At 43.7% G+C, this 20,580-nt stretch overlaps 1 long non-coding RNA gene across 3 annotated transcripts in view; it reads right to left on the reverse strand.

Moving 5' to 3' along the window:
• Positions 1 to 1,092: 1,092 nt before the first annotated feature.
• The window catches only part of LOC143684188 (uncharacterized), a 181,597-nt gene continuing 162,109 nt past the window's right edge, over positions 1,093 to 20,580 (reverse strand). The window contains exons 7-9 of one of the 3 annotated variants that reach the window (XR_013175896.1): positions 7,899 to 8,112; positions 4,568 to 4,647; positions 1,093 to 2,365 (exon numbers count right to left, since the gene is read on the reverse strand). This is a non-coding gene — a long non-coding RNA (uncharacterized LOC143684188). Of the gene's footprint in view, positions 2,366 to 4,567; positions 8,113 to 20,580 lie in introns of all 3 variants that reach the window. The other 2 variants (XR_013175897.1, XR_013175895.1) reach the window with 2 other exon arrangements.

Below are 20,580 nucleotides of genomic sequence, written 5' to 3' on the forward strand. Positions count from 1 at the left end.
CTGGAGGAATAAGGAGATGGCATAGTGAGGGTGGGTGAGATAGTTAGCAGCTGTTCCCTAAAGCATAACACCAACTAATCCCTTAGGTGTTTTGTTTATAGCATAATCACCCCAAGAGATTTCCATTATGGTTCTCTAACATGTTACCTTAATCACTTATGGGTCAGTTGCTTTAACTTCCTAAAGTTTTATGGATGAAGTAAATCTTTTGTTTTACATTTCAAATGTTATATTTGCAGGCACCTGCAGTTCATGGACTTTTATTTTTAACTGCTTTACCATAACACATTCTGTTGCAACACCACTATTTACTGAGCTGATCTTCTCAAGGGATATTTAATTTACCTCCAGTTTTTCATTATTGAAATCTATTTTACAATTTCATGCTTGGCCACTTCATCCTGAAGACAGAGACAATACATGCTCATGAAAATATACCTTGAGATATTAATCCTAGAATGTACACATCTTGAAATTCCCTAGATAATGCCAATTGCTCTTCAAAGCAGTTGAATAATTTTACATTCTGAGCAGTGGGGTATATTCATTCCCAATTCTCCACATCAATGTCAAAACTTTATATTGTCAATTGTGCAAGTTTTGTCAGATGAATGTAAAGGGATATTAAATTTGGATTTTAATGTGGATTTTCTCAGTCACTAGTGATTTGACTATCATTTAAATTATTTGCCTTCTGGATGCTTTATAAAAATCACTTATTTATACACTGTTTGTTCTATTAAATTATTTTTCCTTTTAATTAATTTTGAAACATTTCTTAGATTCTGGTGACTGATTATTTGTTATGTATTTTGTGTATATATTTTATGAGACTGTCCTTTATTTCTCAAAACTATTAATGTGTGTCTACCTTACAGAAAAATTTTAAAAATGTATGTACTCACATTTACCAATGCTTCTAGGACATCTTATTTAGGGGAGGGTTTTGTTTAAGTAATTCTTTCCGGGATTCATTTCTGTCCCAGCCCGTGGGACGATCAACCGAGGCTCCAACTCCTGTGAGGGAAGCATGAAATGGGACAAAGAGACGCGAAGAATGACAGCAAGACAAATATTCTGATCAAGCTGCAAAAGTTTATTGAAAAGGCTGGGTATATATATATGCTCTAGGAGAGGGGGTAGCTAGTAGGGATAGGTGACGATCTCTGATTGGGTGAATAAGGACAAAGGGATGATTTGGGATTGGTGACTGCTGTTGCTAGGGTGGAGGGCAGATGTATGGTTAGTAATTTTGGTGCGAACTACTATTACTTCCGTAAAGAAGGCTGATTATAGTTTAGGCTGTTCTTTGTTTCAGCCCTGGCGGCCATGTTGCATGTTTCTGGCATCGCTGAGGGTGGAATTTATACATGCTACTTTAATTGTCCCCAACATCTCCTCCCTTTGTTTTTCAAAAGGATGGAGGAAGAATGCTGATTGAGCATTCTTTTGGCATTAACCTTTGCTGGGGGAAGTAGAGGCCTCATTCCCCAGGTTGTTTGTGGCTCTGTTTTTCTGGGGAGAGGAATTTTTGCAGAGCGAACCCCTATGCAAATGAGGCATACTTCTCAAGGAGCTCGAAAAATGGCCTTTAATTGTTTTGGCCCTCCTTTGCAGTGCTTTGCCTTGCACCCAGCGGTACCAATCATAGCATAAGCTAGAAGCATACTTTCGAGTTGCATGCTGCTCCCGTAGGAGGGGGTTTCTTACCCGTAAGGGTGGGTAGTAGTCAGATATTCTGGATTCACACCTTGGTCAGCGAGGTGAAGCCGGTGATAATGCACTTGAATGGGCCTGCCTAGGGCAGAATCAATCTGGTCCTTAATTAGCTGTATTATCCTTCTTATGGCCCAGGGTGCAAAAGATTTATAAGGAGTAGGGTTATTAAGGGGCCTAATATAGGGAGGAGGTAAGGGAGGATTCCGTTGAGTCCCCAGGAGGAACCTCCTTGGGCTTCCCATTCATGTTTGTGGTTTGCAATTCCTTCCCTAAGTTTGGTCATGGAATCTCTAATTATTCCAGAATGGTCAGAGTAGAAACAACATTCCTCACCTAATGCTGCACAAAGCCCGCCTTGTTTAAGGAAGAGCAGGTCTAACCCTCTTCTATTTTGGAGAACTACTTCTGATAGGGACGTAAGGGACTTTTCAAGGTGGGTGATGGAAGTTTCAATGTGGGCTAAGTCCTCGTCTATTGCAGCTCTTAGGCTGGAGAGGCTTTGTTGTTGGAGGGTGATTGAGGCGATACCGGTGCCTAGACCAGCAACACTAGTAGATGGATTCTTAGACTTCAGTCGTCTGTCAGCTTAGCCGTCGTTGAATAGGTTATAGCAGGGCTTGCTGGTTTATTAGTAGCTTCAGCTGTGCTGGAGAAAGAAAGAGAGAAAAATGCCTTTTCTCAGGGCAACTTTTTTTGCCCTGGACAGATTGTTATTGTCTATTTGTTTTGTTAATCGCTCTGGCAACCATTTGGCTGAATTGAATTCCCTAGAATATATATACACTGATCCTCTGCCCCATTTCAGGACCAGATCCGGTCCTCGCCAAGTGTTATCCAATGGATCTTTCCAGAGGACTGTGGCGAACTGTGTTTTTGATTCTGTGTGCCAGAATTGTTCTGCAGCAGAACGTCCATCTTGATTCAAGATTAAAAAATTTAAAATTAAAAGTGAATGTGAAAGCAAGTTTCTGGGTGACCTTTTAGTGGGGTACCACTCCCCTTTTTAAATTTTTTTAATGGTGTTTTTTAAAGATAAATTTGCTTGTTCTATTATTCCCTGTTTTTGTGGATTATATGGTATGCCTGTGGTGTGTTTAATTTGCAGTTGTTGACAGAATTTTTGAAACATTTGACCTGTGTATTCAGGACCATGATCAGTTTTTATATGCTGAGGAATTCCCAGCGCAGCCATGGCTGCCAAGATGTGTGCAACAATGTGTTTACTTGCTTTACCCATTTGAGGCATAGCAAATGTAAATCTATTAAAGGTGTCTACGTTAAGATGCACATATTTAAGATTATCAAATTTTGGGATGTGTGTTACATTCATTTGCCATAGTGCATTGGGCACTAGACCTCAGGGCTTAACCTTCAAAGGTGTAGGTAAATGTGTGATGCAGAAGGGCACTGTTTAATTATTTGGCGCACTTGTTCTTTGGTGATGTGAAACATTAGCCGTAAGGTGTGAGCATTAAGATGATGCAGCTTATGAGCTTTAATAGCTTTTGTGACTAAGTCAGGTAATTGGCTACTCAGAATAATGTTTGCACAGTATATAATACGCGTGGCTTGATCAACTAATTGATTCCCTAAGGACAGTGGTCCAGGGAGATTAGTATGGGCTCTAAGGTGATTAATAAAGAATTGTTGGGTTCTGTTTTGAATGAGAGATTGCAATTGAATAAACAGATAAGCTGCTTGAGAAACATTTTTAATTTAAGCTGCAGTTTTTAATAATGGCATAGATTGAACAATACAAGCACTATCTGTATAAAGATTAAAAGATCTGTTTGGATAAGCTGAAAACACCGCTATGACTGCTTGTAGTTTTGTTAGTTGAGCAGAATTGCAGTGTGTTTGGAATTGAATAACTGTATTATTAACAACATACGTGGGGATTCCTGATGAGGACCCATCAGTAAAGATTAAGAGGGTATTTTAAGTGGCTGTAAGGATGTTTTAAGTGGGAATATAAAGTCATGAGTGTTAAGAAACTGCAAAAGTTTATTATTAGGGTAATGACTGTGTATTTGGCCTGAATAGGAAGCACAAGCAACAGGCCAACAGTCTGTAGTTTGAAAAAGCCAATTAGCCTGTGCCATAGTATATGGTTGAATAATTATGTCAGGATCTTTACCAAAACATTTAACACTTTGTTTTCGACCTAAAAGAATGATATCAGCAATTGCCTGATAGTAGGGATAAATAGTTTTTGCAGGAGAAGCATGTAAATGAACCCACATAATAGGTGCCTTTTGCCAAAACACAGCTGTAGGTGTATAAGCTGTTCGATAAATTACTAGAGCTAATGGTTGAGTATAATCTATAAAAGTAACAAATTGTGATTGAATAGCTTGCTCTACTTCATCAATTGCTTTATGTCCTTCAGGGGTGATGGTCCTGGGGGAATGGGGGTCAGAATTTCCTTGAAGGAGGTCAAATAATGGTTTAAGATCTCCAGTGGTTAATTTTAAGTAAGGTCGGAGCCAATTAATATTTCCTAAAAGTTTCTGGAAGTCATTTAACGTTATTAATTTGTCCAATCTTAGTTCCATTTTTTGGTTGGTGATTTTATTCCCATTTAAATGAAACCCTAGATCTATGTATGGGTCTGTTTAAAAATGGAAGAGTTAAATTTGACACCATTTTTCTTCTTTTTAAGTAGGTTCAGAAGTCTTGAATTTATTGGACTTGGGAATCCTAAACTAGTATTTAGATAGTTTGGTGAAGTTGGATTGGCCCAGGTTAGGGCTAGTAGCAAAGGTGGGTTAGGAATATAAACCCAATAAGTATAATTATGTCCCTGTCTTTCAGCAATTAAAGTACTATGTTTTATAATATACATTACCCATTTAGTTATTATTTTTGTCCAGGTCGACATGTCTGGATTTATTCTCTTCGAGGGAATCCAAATTGAGGTTTCATCACCTGTAATGATAAGAGCAAATCCCCTACCCACACTTTTATCCTGCCTGGGTTCCACAGATTATTTTTAATATCTTTCTGATAGCTCAGCTGTTTTAAGATTAGTATGAGCTCTTATATGCATGATAAGAAGAGGATTAATTCGACTTCTGATTAGTGTTTGTAAATGTAAAAACATTCGGGACAGTTCTTTTTTTTTTAAACAAAGAAGCTTTTTTAATGTGAGTAACTGTTTGGCAGACAGACTTGGAATTAGAAACAATACTAAGAGGTTGTGGAAAATTTTGCAATACCTGAATTACAGCTGCTAATTCAGTACATTGGGCTGAGGTATAAGGTGTTTTCTAACTTTTGCTTTCCCCTGGGGTGACATATGCAGCCTTCTCATCAATATTATTATCAGTAAAGACAGTAATAGCTAGCGGGGAAGCCAGAACTATTTTAGGCAAAATCCATTGCGTTCAATTTTTTAAAATTGTAAAAGTTTTGACATAGCAAATGATTATTCATTTGTCCTTTGAAATTATTTAGTGCTATTTGCCAAGAGGTATTGAAAATATACAGACTTTGAACCTCTTCCTTTGTGAGATCACACACTATGCGATTAGGATTATGACTTCTTAATTGATAATTTTTTTGGTGACTTTTGGCTATTAAAGAAATTATCTTTTGCAAATATGTATTTAAACATTTTTGTTAATTGTTTGGTTAAAAAAAATCCATTTTAAAACACCATCTTGCTAAAATAGGCCTGTGGGAGATTGCAAGGTAAAGAAAATAATAAAATTAACAGGCTTTTCTATATTTATTTGAACAAGCTGTCCTTCTTGGATGTGTTGTTCAATTAATTCTAACTCATTCAGCTGCAGCTGTTAACTGCCTTTTGCTTAATAAATCAGAATTTCCTTGTAAAATATCAAACAAGTTTTGTAATATATAATTAGGAATCCCTAAAGTGGCAGGTAGCAAAAATGAATGCAGAGTGCCAATAGCGACGTGTACCCATAGCAAATGACCAGATTTTTTAAATTGAATTCATTGGATTGATTTAAAAGGAATGCAGGAATGTGGATTCTTTATAATTGGTTGTGCATTTTTGTTAATTTTAAATTTATTGCATGCAGTTTTTATGGTATTTTCTCACAATAGTGGCCAAATTTCGATTTGCTTACATGACCGGGCCCAGTTCGGTCCTCTGGGAACTGGCTAGGGACCAAGAGGAGCTTCCTGGGACCTAGATATTTTTATTAAAGTACACCTCCTTCTGGGGGGATAGCCAGTCCTCCCAGCTAGAGTGCACATTTTAACTGTTTCTTACCAAGGTCATGTGATAGCAACATCAGTTACATGTAATGGCAACATCAGGTGAACAAAAAAGACTCCAAAAGTATATTTTTTCCTTGCATTCAACTCTCAAATCTGATCTACTTCCAATATAAGCCATGGTTATCTTGGGATAAATTTGGTTTATACATACATAGTTTATGTAAACACTGGATAAAGCATTAAAGCATTTTGGCTTAAAGGAATTTAGGTATTTAAATGATTTGAATATTATTTAGTCAGTAATAGATTCATTTATAGTAATAGTACTTAGATTAATAGATTAAGCTACCTGGTTTAGGGCAAGAAGCAGTTTTTGCCAGTATGATGATACCCAGGAGAAAATCAGTATTTTTTATACAGATAACAACATGATAAAAGTTAATATAAGTTATTTTGATAAAACACAGACTCTTTGCTTTTTAATTAATTATTTAGAAAAAAAAAATTTCTAAAAAAGCCTGAGTCCAAGAAAACATTGTCATTTTAGACTCATTAAATCTTTCTTGATTTTAACCAGAATTTCCATTTTTACAAACCCTCAGCACTTATTATATTAGTTTAGGCTTTATCCCATATTTTTCTCATTTAGTAACAATTATTCATTTTAGGATAAAACTATTCTGTTTTCCTATTAATAAAAATACATCTTTCATATTTTTCATACTTAAATCATTACTTTGAACAAATATTTTACCACATATGTAATTACCATCAAAATTAAATTTGTTAGAATAATGTTAAATACTTAAAATACTTTAGTTAATGTTTCAAATATGCATTAACTATCAATATATAGTTTTTAACAAGAATTTTTAGTTTTAAAGTTCTTAAAATATATTTCTCTTTTCAAACATGAATAGGAGCTAACGGTAGCGCCATAGTCATTCACTGCTTTTTTTAGTTTTTCTAAATATTTGAGACTGAGTTTTTTATATTTTGCTGCTGGGGCAGAACTGGCCTCTTGTGCTGCTGAGGTGGAACTGGCCTCTCCCTGTTCCTCTTCGCTAGGGGGATTAGACTGGTCATCTCCTTCTATCGCTTTCCGACCCGGAGTGAGTTTGAGATTTGGCAGCAGGGGGTCTGGCTTGACTGCGTGTGATGAGAAAAGTGTATAAACCACTAGGGTGTGCTAGTGATTCGTTTTTGGAAAAAGTTACATCTGCTAGTTCATGAGTAACTGCGTTAAGTTCCTTGATGAGGCTTAGAGTTTCTCTCCTTTCATGCAAAAGTGCTCTTAATGAGGTGGTGTGTAGCCTAAGGTTTTCTGTTGCTCCTTTTAAATCTGCCTGCGGTGGTCAGGTTATGGCAGGGCAGAAGAAGGGCTTTAATGCATGGAACTCTTTAGATAAGGGGGCATATGGCGGGGGCCAAAAGGGGGGAAGGAACTCAACCTCCGAAGGGGGAGGGAGTGCGACTTCCATCTCATCTTTATACTGATTAAGATAAGATGAGATTGCCTGGTTAGATGGGGTTTTTGCTCTTTCCATGTCCGTGCCTTTGCTTGGGGATTTTTCTGGGGATTTTTCAGGCATATCAATAATAATTGAGCGGCATTCTGACGCAGGGCGGGAGTGCTCTCTTAAAGCTTCTTCCCCTTCTTTACAGAGCTTTTGAATATCTGGGGCTAAAGGATGGACTTTTAGGATTTCATCAATTAGGTTCCAGTAAGTAAAGGCAGTAACTGGGACCCTTTCAGGACCAAAGGTTCGGTAGTAGTCTTTTAGACAACCCCGACCCTTAGCCAGCATTGGTGATCTACAGTACCTTCTTGAGGAAACCAAGGGCAAGTTTTTAATAGGAAATCAAAAAAGTGGGTAAGATCCTTTTTCTTAACTCTAGTTCCTCGCGCCTTGAGTGACTCTTTTACTTGCTTAATATACAATTGGGGTTTGGAAAGTTCTTCTCCCATTGTGAGGGTGGGGACTTACCAATTCTGTTGAATTTTCTGTTCTTTTCCTTTCACTGACACTTCTGCTACAACGGATCCCTCTCGTGGGCGAGTACCCTCACGATGATCCCTGGTGCGATGCGTGTGCCTGGCCAGGCCGTTTGAATGCGGTGTTCTATCCCTCACAAGGCTCAAGCCCCACGTTGGGCGCCAGTTGTCCCAGCCCGCGGGACGATCAACTGAGGCTCCAACTCCTGTGAGGGAAGCATGAAATGGGACAAAGAGACGCGAAGAATGACAGCAAGACAAATATTCTGATCAAGCTGCAAAAGTTTATTGAAAAGGCTGGGTATATATATATATACTCTAGGAGAGGGGGTAGCTAGTAGGGATAGGTGACGATCTCTGATTGGGTGAATAAGGACAAAGGGATGATTTGGGATTGGTGACTGCTGTTGCTAGGGTGGAGGGCAGATGTATGGTTAGTACTTTTGGCACGAACTACTATTACTTCCGTAAAGAAGGCTGATTATAGCTTAGGCTGTTCTTTGTTTCAGCCCTGGTGGCCATGTTGCATGTTTCCGGCATCGCTGAGGGTGGAATTTATACATGCTACTTTAATTGTCCCCAACACATTTCAATATTTTGAGGTTACAATGATCAGATTTAGGTTTTTAATACTTCTGAATTTTATTTTTGTAAATGGCATGAAGTAGAGATTTTAAAAATGTGTATATGTTTTACTCTAATTCTCCCAAGAGCATTTTCTTCTCTATTTTTCCTTCTCCACTGATATGCAATGTTTCCTCTGGTATATTTTGGTCTGCATATTAGCTAGGGTTCTTTAGAGAAACAGAATCAGCAGGAGATATCTGCAGATATAAATTTATAAAAGTGTCTCATGTAACCATGGAAATGTAGAGTCCAAGGTCTGTAGGGCAGACCACAAGCTGGTAACTCTGATGAAGATCCTTGACAAACTCTCAGGAGAGGCAGGCTGAACAACCATGGGAATGGAAGAGTCCAAAATCTGTAGGGCAGGCTGTGAAGCTTACTACTCCAGTGAAGGGTCTGGATAAACTCCACAGGAGAGCTCACCCACTGAAGCAGGAAGAGTGACTCTCTTCTGAATCCCCCTTAATAGACTTCCAGTGATTAAATTAAGCATCACTCATTACAGAAGACACTCCTTTTACCTGATTATAAATGTAATCAGCTGTGGATGCAGCTGACATAATCATGATTTAAGTCCATGAAATGTCCCCATAGCAACAGCAGATCAGCACTTGCCTGACCAGATGACCAGGCACCACCATCTGGCCAAGTTGACACATGACTGTCCCCATCCATGACTGGGTTGGGTTCTTTTCCTTTGATACATTTTCTACACTGAACATACTTTTTAAATGACTATATTGTAGATATGTTATCTGTTGGGGCTAGAACCAACTTTCTCATTCTACCTTAAAATCTGTTTTAATTTTTATGGATCTTAAATTTGACATATGAATTTCAAACAAAATCCTAAAATTACATTAAATTAGGTTAAGATTTTGAATAAAAACTCACTGAAATGAAGATAAGGTTTTTCCTGGAGAACTGACACACTGAGTCTTCTCATTATTGTACATGGTAGTCTATGCCAAATAATCTCATCTCCTTTATATCCTTAATTAATTTTAAAAACTATTTCATAAAAAAAAGTTTCCTCTTAGTTGAAAGTTATTCCCAGTTACTTTATATCTGAAATGTCCCTGTGAATGTGTATTATCTGTTTGTCATAGGACAAATCAGAGTACTGTTTCTATGTTACAATATTTTGGGGGGGTAACAAAAATTTTCTGTAGCAAGTAGGCTGGAACATTTGCATAAATGGAAGCAGTTTCAAGATTAGAGGGATGGAGGGTAACTTTTACAGGCATAAAGGAAAGTTAGCTTGACTCATTCATTGAATGAGTGTTTCTTTGTCTTACCAGAACAAATTTAAGGCAGGTGGACTTTAATACATATTGGATCAAATGTATAGAACTAGGAGCTTGATTGGCTTTCTTGGTGGACATTTGAATTTTCAAAAGATATTAAGATGACACTCGAGAGAGTTGAAAGAAGAGCTAGTACATGAAGCTATTTAATTCTGTGAGGTCTCTAAGTCTAACTCTATATGATTTTTTTTACTTTATTCTTACTAATCCTTCTAATCAATGACTCTCCCTTGGCCAGTTTCCCCCATAAATTCGACTTTTTTGAAGAGTCCAGTTCTTTCTCTTGTAGAATGTTCCACATTTTGGATTTGTACAGTTACTTTCATAGTATTGCTTAAATTCTATTTCAATCCTCTGTTTTCATTTTATCTGAATGATACATTTGAAATTTGGTTAAATTCAAGTTAAAAAGATTTTTAAAGAATATCTCAAACATAATGTGTACCACTAAATGCAACACATCAGGTGATACATAATGACAGGTGGTTTAACAATTATTGAAATGAATTTGATCATTTGGTTAGGAAGGTAATCATCTGTGCTGGTTTAAAAAGATGTATGCCCCCTAGAAAAGCCATGTTTTAATTAAAATTCCATTTCAGAAAGGTAGAATGATCCCTATTCAATACTGCATGTTTGAAACTGTAATCAGATCATCTCCCTGGATGATGTGATTTAGTAAGAGTGGTTGTTAAACTGAATTAGGTGACAACATGCCTCCACCCATTTGGGAGGGTCTTGATTGGATTACTGGTGTCCTATAAAAGTGGAAACATTTTGGAGAATGGGAGATTCAGAGAAAGCAGAGAATGCTGCAGCACTGTGAAGCAGAGAGTCCATGAGCCAGCAACCTTTGGAGATGAAGAAGGAAAATGCCTCCCGGGGAGCTTCATGAAACCAGAAGCTAGGAGGGAAGAAGCTAGCAGATAACACTGTTTTTACCATGTGCTCTTCCAGCTGAGTAAGGAACCCTGACCGTATTCACCATGTGCCTTTCCAGATGAGAGAGAAACACAGACTGTGTTTGCCATGTGCCTTCTCATTTAATAGAGAAACTCTGAACTTCATTGGCCTTTTTGAACCACGGTATCTTTCTCCGGATGCCTTAGATTAGACATTTCTATAGACTTGTTGTAATTGGGACATTTTCTTGGCCTTAGAACTGTAAACTAAACACTCATTAAATTCCCCTTTTTAAAAGCCATTCTGTTTAATGGAAAAAGGGGGGTTTAATGAGTTGCTAGTTTACAGTTCTGAGGCCAAGAAAATGTCCCAATTGAAACAAGTCTGCAGAAATGTCCAATCAAATCATCCAGGGAAAGATACCCTGCTTCAAGAAGGCTGATGATGTTCAATGATTCTCTTGCATCTGGAAGGGCACGTGGTGAACATGGCAGTGTCTGCTGGCTTTCATGTGGTTCTACTAAAAAGGGACTCTCTCCAAAATGTTTCCTCTTTTAAAGGATTCCAACAAGCAACTCCACTTTCAGTGGGTGGAGACACACCTCCATGGAAATCATCTAATCAAAAGTTACCACCCACAATTGGGTGGTGTGGCATAATTTTATTCTTGGCCTGATAGCTTAGTCTCTTTCATTCCCTCCCTCGCCATTTTGGCACGTCCAGTTCTTCTAGACCTCTGAATTACAAGCCTCACCCGGCGACTAGTGACGCAGCCTTGTCTCTCTAACCCTGTTGGCCTCCTCCTTATCCCTCCACCCGCCCAACATCCGCTGCTACAAGCACACTCAAAAACAACAGCTCCCTGGTGCCTACAGACGTCACAGTCACCCCATCCGTCCTCCCTGTGTGGTTGGCTACCCTCCCCTGGAGTCCACGCCCTAACTCCACCTCTCCTCAAACTGTATATATTCCGGGGCTCACCGAGCCTCGAGGTCTTTAGCTACTGGCGGCCCTGGCATAAGCGTCTACCAGCAATAAAGCTACCTTGCTTCATGCCTTAATTGACTCGGCCTCCAGTCCTTCAGACCCGCAGTGGTCCCCTGCGCGCGCGCCTCTGACCCAGACCCTCGGCTGGAGCCACCTCTGCACCTGGCGGTTCTACTCCCTGAACCCCCTCGGCAGGAAGAGTGCACCCTCGCTAGCCTAGCGGGACCGGACTCGGCGGAGTCCCACCTCTCCCTGCAATTGGCGCCCGAACAGGGACCCTCTTCGTCTGCCCATCGGACCCCAGCGCACCCTAGGACCTCGTCGGAGGTAATCGCCCTCGGCATTAGCACTCCAAACCCCTAGGTCCAAACCAGAGTGACTAATTGTCTCACTAAATTTTGGTTAACATGGGTAGCAGAATTACTCGGCAGCAGGCACCACAGGTCCGTGCCCTAGCGGCACTCTTAGACACTCATAAGTGTAAAGTCTCTGTTAAGCAGTTGCAGGTTTATTGGGATCTCCTGCTTCCTTTTAACCCGTGGCTAGTTACTTGCCACCTGTGGAGTACAGATACTTATGATGAGCGAATTGCTAGAGTAATGGACAAAATGGAGCACCAGGGTAAGTGCTTCCCTCCGGGGCTGCTCCCCACTCTCATTACCATTCGCTCCTGCCTTCAGGGCTCCTCGCCACCAACAGACGGCTACCCGGCCCGGGCGATGGCCGAGGAGACTGACGGCTCCGATTCTGAGTCAGACTCGGTCGCCGAGTCGCGGCTCGATCAGCTTAATAATCGGCTAGAGGTAGATCCTCCGACGGATACAAATGGCGGCCTTCCGGCTTCTTCCTCGAGTAAAGAACAGATCAACAGGAAGAACCTCTACCCCACCCTCCCGAAAGGGAGTGGCCAGGAGCCATCTTGTAACTCACTTCCTCCCAACCCACTTCCGCCTCCTCCGGAGTTAAAAAAGCGGAACAACACTCCCTCGGCCCCTCCTCCCACAGGGGAGGAGCCTGGTCCGCCATCTTATACCCCTCCTCCGCCATTTTCTGAGGGGGAGGAGTCCAATCCGCTATTTTGTGAGACCCGTCCACCATTTTGTGACTCCGGGGCCACGGCCGCCGGCCCAGTCTGGCCTGGTAGCCCACCTGTTCAGTCCGTTGCAGCGGCATGGCCTTCTGAGCCCCAGCGGCCCCTTCCACCGCCCATGGTTGGATGCTTCCCTATGAATCTCCAGCCGACGCAGCAGCGCCCACTTGCTTGGTATCCTCACAGTGCAGAGGCAATCAAGCAACTGCGCAAAGCGGTCAAGGAAGACGGATTTGCGAGTCCATACGCGACCCACCTGCTAGAGGAAATGTCCACGCAGCTTAATACACCTCACGATTGGACAACTCTAGCCAGAGCTATTCTCACCCCAGGCCAGTATGTTGATTGGAAGGCGAACTTCAACTCAGAGGCCGAGCGGGCTGCTCGACAGATTACCCAGGAGGGCCCCCGGGCCTCGGCATCCCTCTCGAGTCTTTCCTTGGGATTGGTCGGTACTTCGACCCAGCGGTCTATACCGCTGCCCCGAATGGGTTTTGGGTTCAGTTGCAAGAAGTAGCCATGCGGGCCTTCCGTAGTTGTTCAGCCTCCAGACCAGAACAGATTACCAAGTTAATTCACAGAAGCCAGACGAGGATTTCGCCTCCTTTGTCTCTAGAGTACAAGAGGCTTGCAGGAACAAAATACATGATTATCAGGGGCAAAATGCACTGGCTAAGGAACTCATATTTGAGGGAGCTCGTCCCATCTTCAAACAAGCGCTAGCAGGCGTTAGAGAGAAGTCCATCTCTGACTGGGTACTTGCTTGTTCTAACATTAATCCTTCCGCACGAGACCTTGCTGACTCCCTAGCACTTGCACTTAGAGCTACTAATGAATGTTATCGGTGCGGTGAGTCTGGACATTTTGCTCGGGAGTGTCCTAATCAACCTGACCCGAGAGACACGGGGGCCAAGCAACCGGAAGGGAGACGCTGGCAAGAGCGGAAGCCCAAAACCCCTTGCCCAAAGTGTAACAATGGCTATCACTGGGCACGCAATTGCCGCGCACCTAACCCGCCTTTAAACTTCCAAAGGGGCAGGTCTCAGCCCCGTCCCCAAGAGACCCGGGGTGTCAGCAGGAACACCCCCAAACCATAATGTGGACCATTCCTATAACCCCGAACAAGCCCACCCGTAAACTAAAAATCGGAGCCGATTGGCTTCTAGGTACGGTGGACTCGGGAGCAGAAATTTCATGCCTTCCTGCCAAATGGAAAAATCTGTGCCCAACTACCGCAGGGCCCGCAGTAATCGGTGCCACGGGCTCTGCCCCCTCGGCGAGAGCCGCCATTCCCCTTACATGGGAGGATGAAGAAGGCCACCGAGGCGTCTTCAGGCCATTGTTTCTAAACACCATTGACCAGATCTTATGGGGGCGAGACATTCTAGCAGCCTCAAGGGCATATATTACCACGCAGCCCCCTCAAGAATGTTTCCTAACCACCATCGGCCAGGCCCTCTGGGGACGAGCCATTCCCGCAGACGCAGGGACCAATATTACCACACAGCCCCCCCAATAGTTTGCGCCACTGCTCGCGTTACACCTCCGGCACCCACTCCTCTTCAATGGGACACAGAGGAACCTATCTGGGTGGAGCAGTGGCCGCTTCCGTCCCACAAGTTAACAATTTTAAAGCAACTAGTGCAAGAGCAATTAAATGCACGACACATAGAGCCATCGTGCAGTCCTTACAATTCTCCAGTTTTTGTTATCAGTAAAAAGGGAGGTACCAAATTTAGACTTCTTCATGACCTCAGGGAAATTAACAAGCACATCTGACCTATGGGGTCCCCTCAGCCTGGCATGCCTCACCCTGCAGCTCTTGCTAAGCATCTGCAGATAGCCACCATAGATATAAAAGACTGTTTCTTTTCCATTCCGTTGCATGACAGGGACAAGGAAAAGTTTGCCTTCACGGTGCCAGTCACTAACCACATGGGGGCAGCACAGCGTTATCAATGGAAGGTTCTGCCACAAGGCATGCAAAATAGCCCAGCCATTTGTCAAGCATATGTAAATGTTGCTGTACAGCCTCTCCGCTCGCAAGCCACTATTCTCCATTATATGGATGATGTGCTTATAGTGGCGGATACTCAGGAACAATTACAAACTGTCTTGTCATTACTAATTGCTAACCTCCAAAGTTTGGGGCTAACAGTCCAGCCTAATAAAGTTCAAACCACTCCTCCCTACACATTCTTGGGCTATACCATTGGTCAGAGGGTTGCACCTACTAAATTTTCATTTGAAATTCCGGAACGCCTACGATTGCATGAGTTACAACAGCTTTGCGGGCAAATAAATTGGGTCAGATCAGCCCTCCCCGTAACAACCCAACAGTTGGAACCACTGTTCTCATTGTTAAAAACTAGCAACAAAACAGTCGAGGCCATTAATCAACCTATTAAACTCACATGGGAGGCGAAGCTAGCCTTACACCTTTTCAATGAATGTTTTGCCTCCAGTAACCTGGGTAGATATCAGCCTAATCAGTCACTAATAGCCATGATCCTAGACACTTACCATTCACCATCGGGCGTTCTTTGGCAAGGCGATCCCCTAATGTGGGTTCATCCAGCCAAAAGTAAACTCCGTAAAATCTGCCCACAGGTAAAGCTGTGGATAACCTTAGCCCAAGACCTAATTAAAGCAGCAGTTCAACTGGTAGGGAGGCCTCCGGATGTGCTAATCTGGCCTATTGAAGACAAGCAGTTTATATGGCTGCTACAATTTGATCCAGACATGCAAGCGCTGATGCTCGGCTTCCACGGGGAGGTCTCCAACAAATACCCTCCTCACAAGCTCTGTCAGGCAGCCAGACACATCCCACTAAGGCCAAGCTCGGGTCCTTTTCACCCTTTCCCAGCGTCGGCCCCTGTGCCGCGAGCCACTACCATTTTACAGACGCCTCCAAAACCAAACTCGCATTTGTAGCCTTTGTCCCTCAACGCAAAGAGCCTGTCTGCGTTGTGCAGTCAAACCATCACTCGGTACAGGTAGGGGAGTTAGCAGCTGTCACCTTAGCCTTACAGCAATTCCCTGAAGAGCCTGTAAATATTTTCACTGACAGTTTGTACACCTACCAAGTTTGTAAAGTTCTCGCCTTAGCCATGTTCTATCCCGACCCAGGTAAGCCTATAGACAAGTTCTTATTTTTGCTAAAAAACACCCTTGAAGAAAGAGGGCCTCCGTGGTTCATTGCACATGTACGCAGCCATTCGGGCCTCCCAGGCCCCATTGCCAAAGGCAATCGGCTCGCTGACAGGGCTGTCTCAGCCCAGGTCCTTACAACCGTGCAGGACCCCGTCAATGCTGCCAAACAGTTACACAGCAGGTTCCACCTGTCTGCAGGGGCAATCCGGCATCTATGTGGGTTGCCTATCGAAACAGCTAAGCATTTAGTCAGAAGCTACGCCACTTGCACTCCATTCGTGCCCTTGGGACCTCTACAGCCACAAGGGGTGAATCCCCGAGGTCTCAAGCCCAACGCTAGATGGCAGATGGATGTCACTCATGTTCCGTCCTTCGGGCGCCACAAGTATTTGCATGTAATCATAGATACCTATTCTGGCATGTGTCACGCGGGCCCTCTCCCAGGAGAGACTGCCAAGCACTGTGTTCAGGCCCTCAGGCAAGGAATTCTCTTTATGGGAGTCCCTTCGGACCTAAAAACAGAAAATGGTCCTGCGTACCGCAGCGCTCGCTGCCTTCAAAAGTTTTCTGGATATGTACGACATCACTCACCATTTTGGCATCCCCTATAACCCTCAGGGGCAAGCCATGGTCGAGGCACTAAACAAAAGAATTAAAATTCAAATTGAAAAGCAAAGAAGTAACATGCCTCAGGCGTCACCCAAAGACATTATTACTCAAGTCCTCATAGTTTTAAATTTGTTAACCTTTGACAAAGAGGGTCTGTCACCCCTGCACAGGCATTGGGGTCCCGCCAACCGACCTTCAGTGGTCCCCTTAGTCTACTGGCGTGACCCAGTCATGAATACTTGGTCGGGCCCCGCCCCGCTCCTAGCGCAGGGACGCGGTTTTGCTTGTGTCTTTCCAGAAAGTGAGCCGCAACCCTTCTGGATCCCTTCATGCTGCGTCCGACCAGCGACGGCCTCTACAGATAAAACAGAAGACCGGGAGCCAGAAGAACTCCTGCTTACAGGTTTACCCCATCACTAACGCCTCATGAACTATTATTGGTTCTTACTAATTTGTCCTCTAGCCCTAGGGCAGTAATATTAGCAACAATTGCCCCAAAAGACTGGAATCTATTAGAGAGATTTTTGCTTGCCATAACATTTCTGTGTATCATAGTGTATATTAACCTGTTAGTTTTTCTCCTTTAATCAAAGGAATAATTAGCCTTTATTAGAATAGCTGTGCGGGGCAAAGTGATGCAGGCAGTCAGGGTGACTGGACCCCAGCTGCTGGGCTGTATTTTGTTAGGATTTCATCTTGAAAGAATTTTAGCAGGTGCCGAACCTTCCAACCTCACCAACCAGTGAAACAAACTTGGCAAATTCTGAATTCCAATGGTGATATCGTGGCTACCAAAACGGATAGTGGGTATCCCATGGGACAGTGGTGGCCCTCACTCGAAGTTGATTTATGTGAGTTAATTGCAGGGGCGGATGATTTTGATATTCCGGCCGTCGATCCAAACAATCCTGGGGAATCAGTGTGCACGGGATTAAACAAGTGTACATGTGAGGAAACTCCTGGGTGTAAGTACCCTGGGTCAAGGGCCGCCCTTTATAGAAGTCCGTTTTATGTTTGTCCCCGGGACGGCCGGGACAGGGAAATGGCGTATCGCTGTGGCCAACACCAATATTACTATTGTGCTAAATGGGGATGTGAGACCACGGGTGATGCTTACTGGTCCCCTTCCTCATCCTGGGATTCTATTACTGTAAAAAGAAAACCTACAACACAACGTCCTTCTTCCACGTGCACAAGAAGTTCGTGGTCTGCTGGTGCTGATCAGTACACATGGGGGGGGCAGTGGGCCATGCCTTTTTAACTTCACATGTAACCCTTTGAACATCTCTTTCACCGCCCATGCCCGAAAGTCTCCAACCGATTGGCTAAAGGGGAAAACTTGGGGACTTCGAGTCTATCATTCATCGGCTCATGACCCCGGAACAATATTTAAAATACGCTTGATTGTTGAACAAATCACCAGAGCAGTAGGACCAAATTCGGCAGTAAGACCCAAATATCAGTCTCCTTCCATACCTACCAGACGAACCACTGCTAAACCAGCCCAGCCTACCGTGGCATCCCATATCTCTACTTTATCCTTGAGTTCTAGTGCTTCTCCTCCCTCTGGTACCAGACCCCCCTTAGACAACAGAATATTTAACTTAATTCTGGGAAGTTATGAAGCATTAAATAACACCAATCCAAATTTTACTAAAGAATGTTGGTTATGCCTGCAGGATAATCCTCCATATTATGAGGGGATCGCTGTCAATGGCACCTTTAATGTTAGCAAGTCCTCAGATTCTTGTGATTGGCATAGTGGCCTAGGACTTACCCTCCCTGAAGTATCGGGTAGGGGCACTTGCATCGGCACGCCACCGGCAGGCTTCCAGGGGCTTTGTAGTAGAAATGCATCCAATGAGTTCAATTCCTCAGGAAACACCTACCTAATTCCTTCGCCAGGACTTAAATGGGCATGTAGCACGGGTCTAACACCCTGTGTCAGTACTAATGTTTTCAACAACTCACAGTTTTGCATCCTAGTACAGGTTTTGCCGAGAGTTATCTACCAGTCTACCGATGATTTTGAGGAAGCCATGGAAATGAAGCACCGACACAAAAGAGCAGTGGTCTCTGTAACCTTGGCAATACTGTTAGCTGCCGGAGTGATGGCCGGAGTGGGCACAGGCACTGCAGCCATAGTTCAGGGGAATCAACAGATGGCTCTTTTAGAGTCTGCTGTCAATGAGGACCTAGCGTCTATAAAGCAAGCCATGGAGGCTCTGGAGAAATCTTTAACATCCCTGTCAGAAGTTGTGCTTCAAAATAGAAGGGGCCTTGACTTGTTGTTTTTAAAGGAAGGAGGGCTGTGTGCAGCCTTAAAGGAAGAATGCTGTTTTTATGCAGATCACACAGGGGTAGTCAGAGATTCCATGAGGAAATTGGGAGAAAGACTGGAAGCCAGGGAGAAAAGATTAAGAGAACACCGAGGCTGGTTTGAAAATTTGTTTGCCCAGTCGCCATGGCTGACCACCTTAATCTCTACTATAGCAGGGCCTTTGCTGGTACTTTTGTTGGTATTAACCTTTGGGCCATGCATTTTATCCAGAGTAATAGAATTTATGAAGCAGCAGATACACAGAGTGGATAGGGAGATCGCTCACATTCATTACATGCGTTTGAAAGGGGAGCTCGTTTGAGCCCCCTGTGATTGTATGGAATAAGTTCTCCTTTTGGGCCTTGTTTCTGGGGGTCTGGTGGCACGGCCCTGCCTTGGCTCGCTAATGCCACAATTGCTGCGTTAAGGGGACAGTGATTCCTGCCGTCTTCCTCCAGAGGACAACACTGGACAACAATTTCCCTCTTTCTGCCTGAAACCCCCCTTCTTTTTCTTTCTGCGCCCTGAACCTCCCCCGTCTAACAGTTGCGTACTGGCTAACTATTGGAACATTTCTTACCCTTATGCCCTTATAGTCTTGCAGCCCAGGTTACTCTGGATCCCAGTCAACGCCACCACTTGGATGGCCCCCCAGCTCCCTTACCCTCGAGATGCGGACAACTTGCCCAGCGCGACACGTAGCCCCATCACCGCCGCCATCGTCGCCGCTATAGCAGCCAGTACTGTTGCCGCCGTGGCCCTCACTCAAACCTCTGTCACTGCGGAGACCCTCCTCAACGTAACCCAAATGACCTCTCAAGCTCTGGAGACGCAAGAAAATATCAACCATCTAATGCATAGCGCTGTGTTCAATTTACAACAGCATATAGACTTAATTGCTCTAAATGTAGAAGCCCCCTTTGAACTTGCCTCCTCTGTTTGCAATGGGCGGTACCCCTTCACTAAAATCTGTGTTACTCCTGTCCCGGTTAACCATTCCATGCCCCGTCTCAACTTGCGAGACTGGATCTTCACCGCATAACTAAAAATTTCTTGCTCTAGCAACTCTAAAACTTCAAAACCCTTTCTCTTATGCAGACAACCGGCAGCAAGCGCAAGTATGGTTGGCTAGCGTTGCTCACCCTCGCAACTAATATAGCCCTACCTTTCCAATGAAATTCTCATTATTGCTCCTCAACATTTCTCATTTCTAGGCTGCACACTCTCTGTCGCTGGTCTTGAGCTGAGGCCCAAGTTTTGGCTGCTGATATGTTCAACCTAATCGTCCGGACTGTTCTGTGGAAGAACGCAGACAAGCCCAGGTTTGGCTCGCAGGCTTAGCCTCGCCTGAGGACTGATCACCCTCGGGCCGGGGACAGTGGAGGACTAGTCTCTCCTGCTTCCCCTAGGCTATAACAGTCATCGCCTGCCCACATTCCTCACACTCCCCCACGGGGGCTGCATGTTGTCAGAGTACGTGCATCTGGGTCCGCCAGATGGGCACCGCTGGGTGCGACGCAAGAATCGCAGAAGAGGGTCACTCTTACAGACCTCCTCTGGCTCTTCTGGGGCACATGAGATTTGCATAAGGGTCGGCTCAGCACATACCCTTCCCCTGAAATTCTGAGCCTCACGTGCAAGGGGAATCTCATCCCTACCCCTCCCAACAAAGGTTCAT

The sequence above is a fragment of the Tamandua tetradactyla genome, chromosome 5 (assembly GCF_023851605.1).
Source record: "Tamandua tetradactyla isolate mTamTet1 chromosome 5, mTamTet1.pri, whole genome shotgun sequence".
In the NCBI taxonomy this organism is placed as follows: domain Eukaryota; kingdom Metazoa; phylum Chordata; class Mammalia; order Pilosa; family Myrmecophagidae; genus Tamandua; species Tamandua tetradactyla.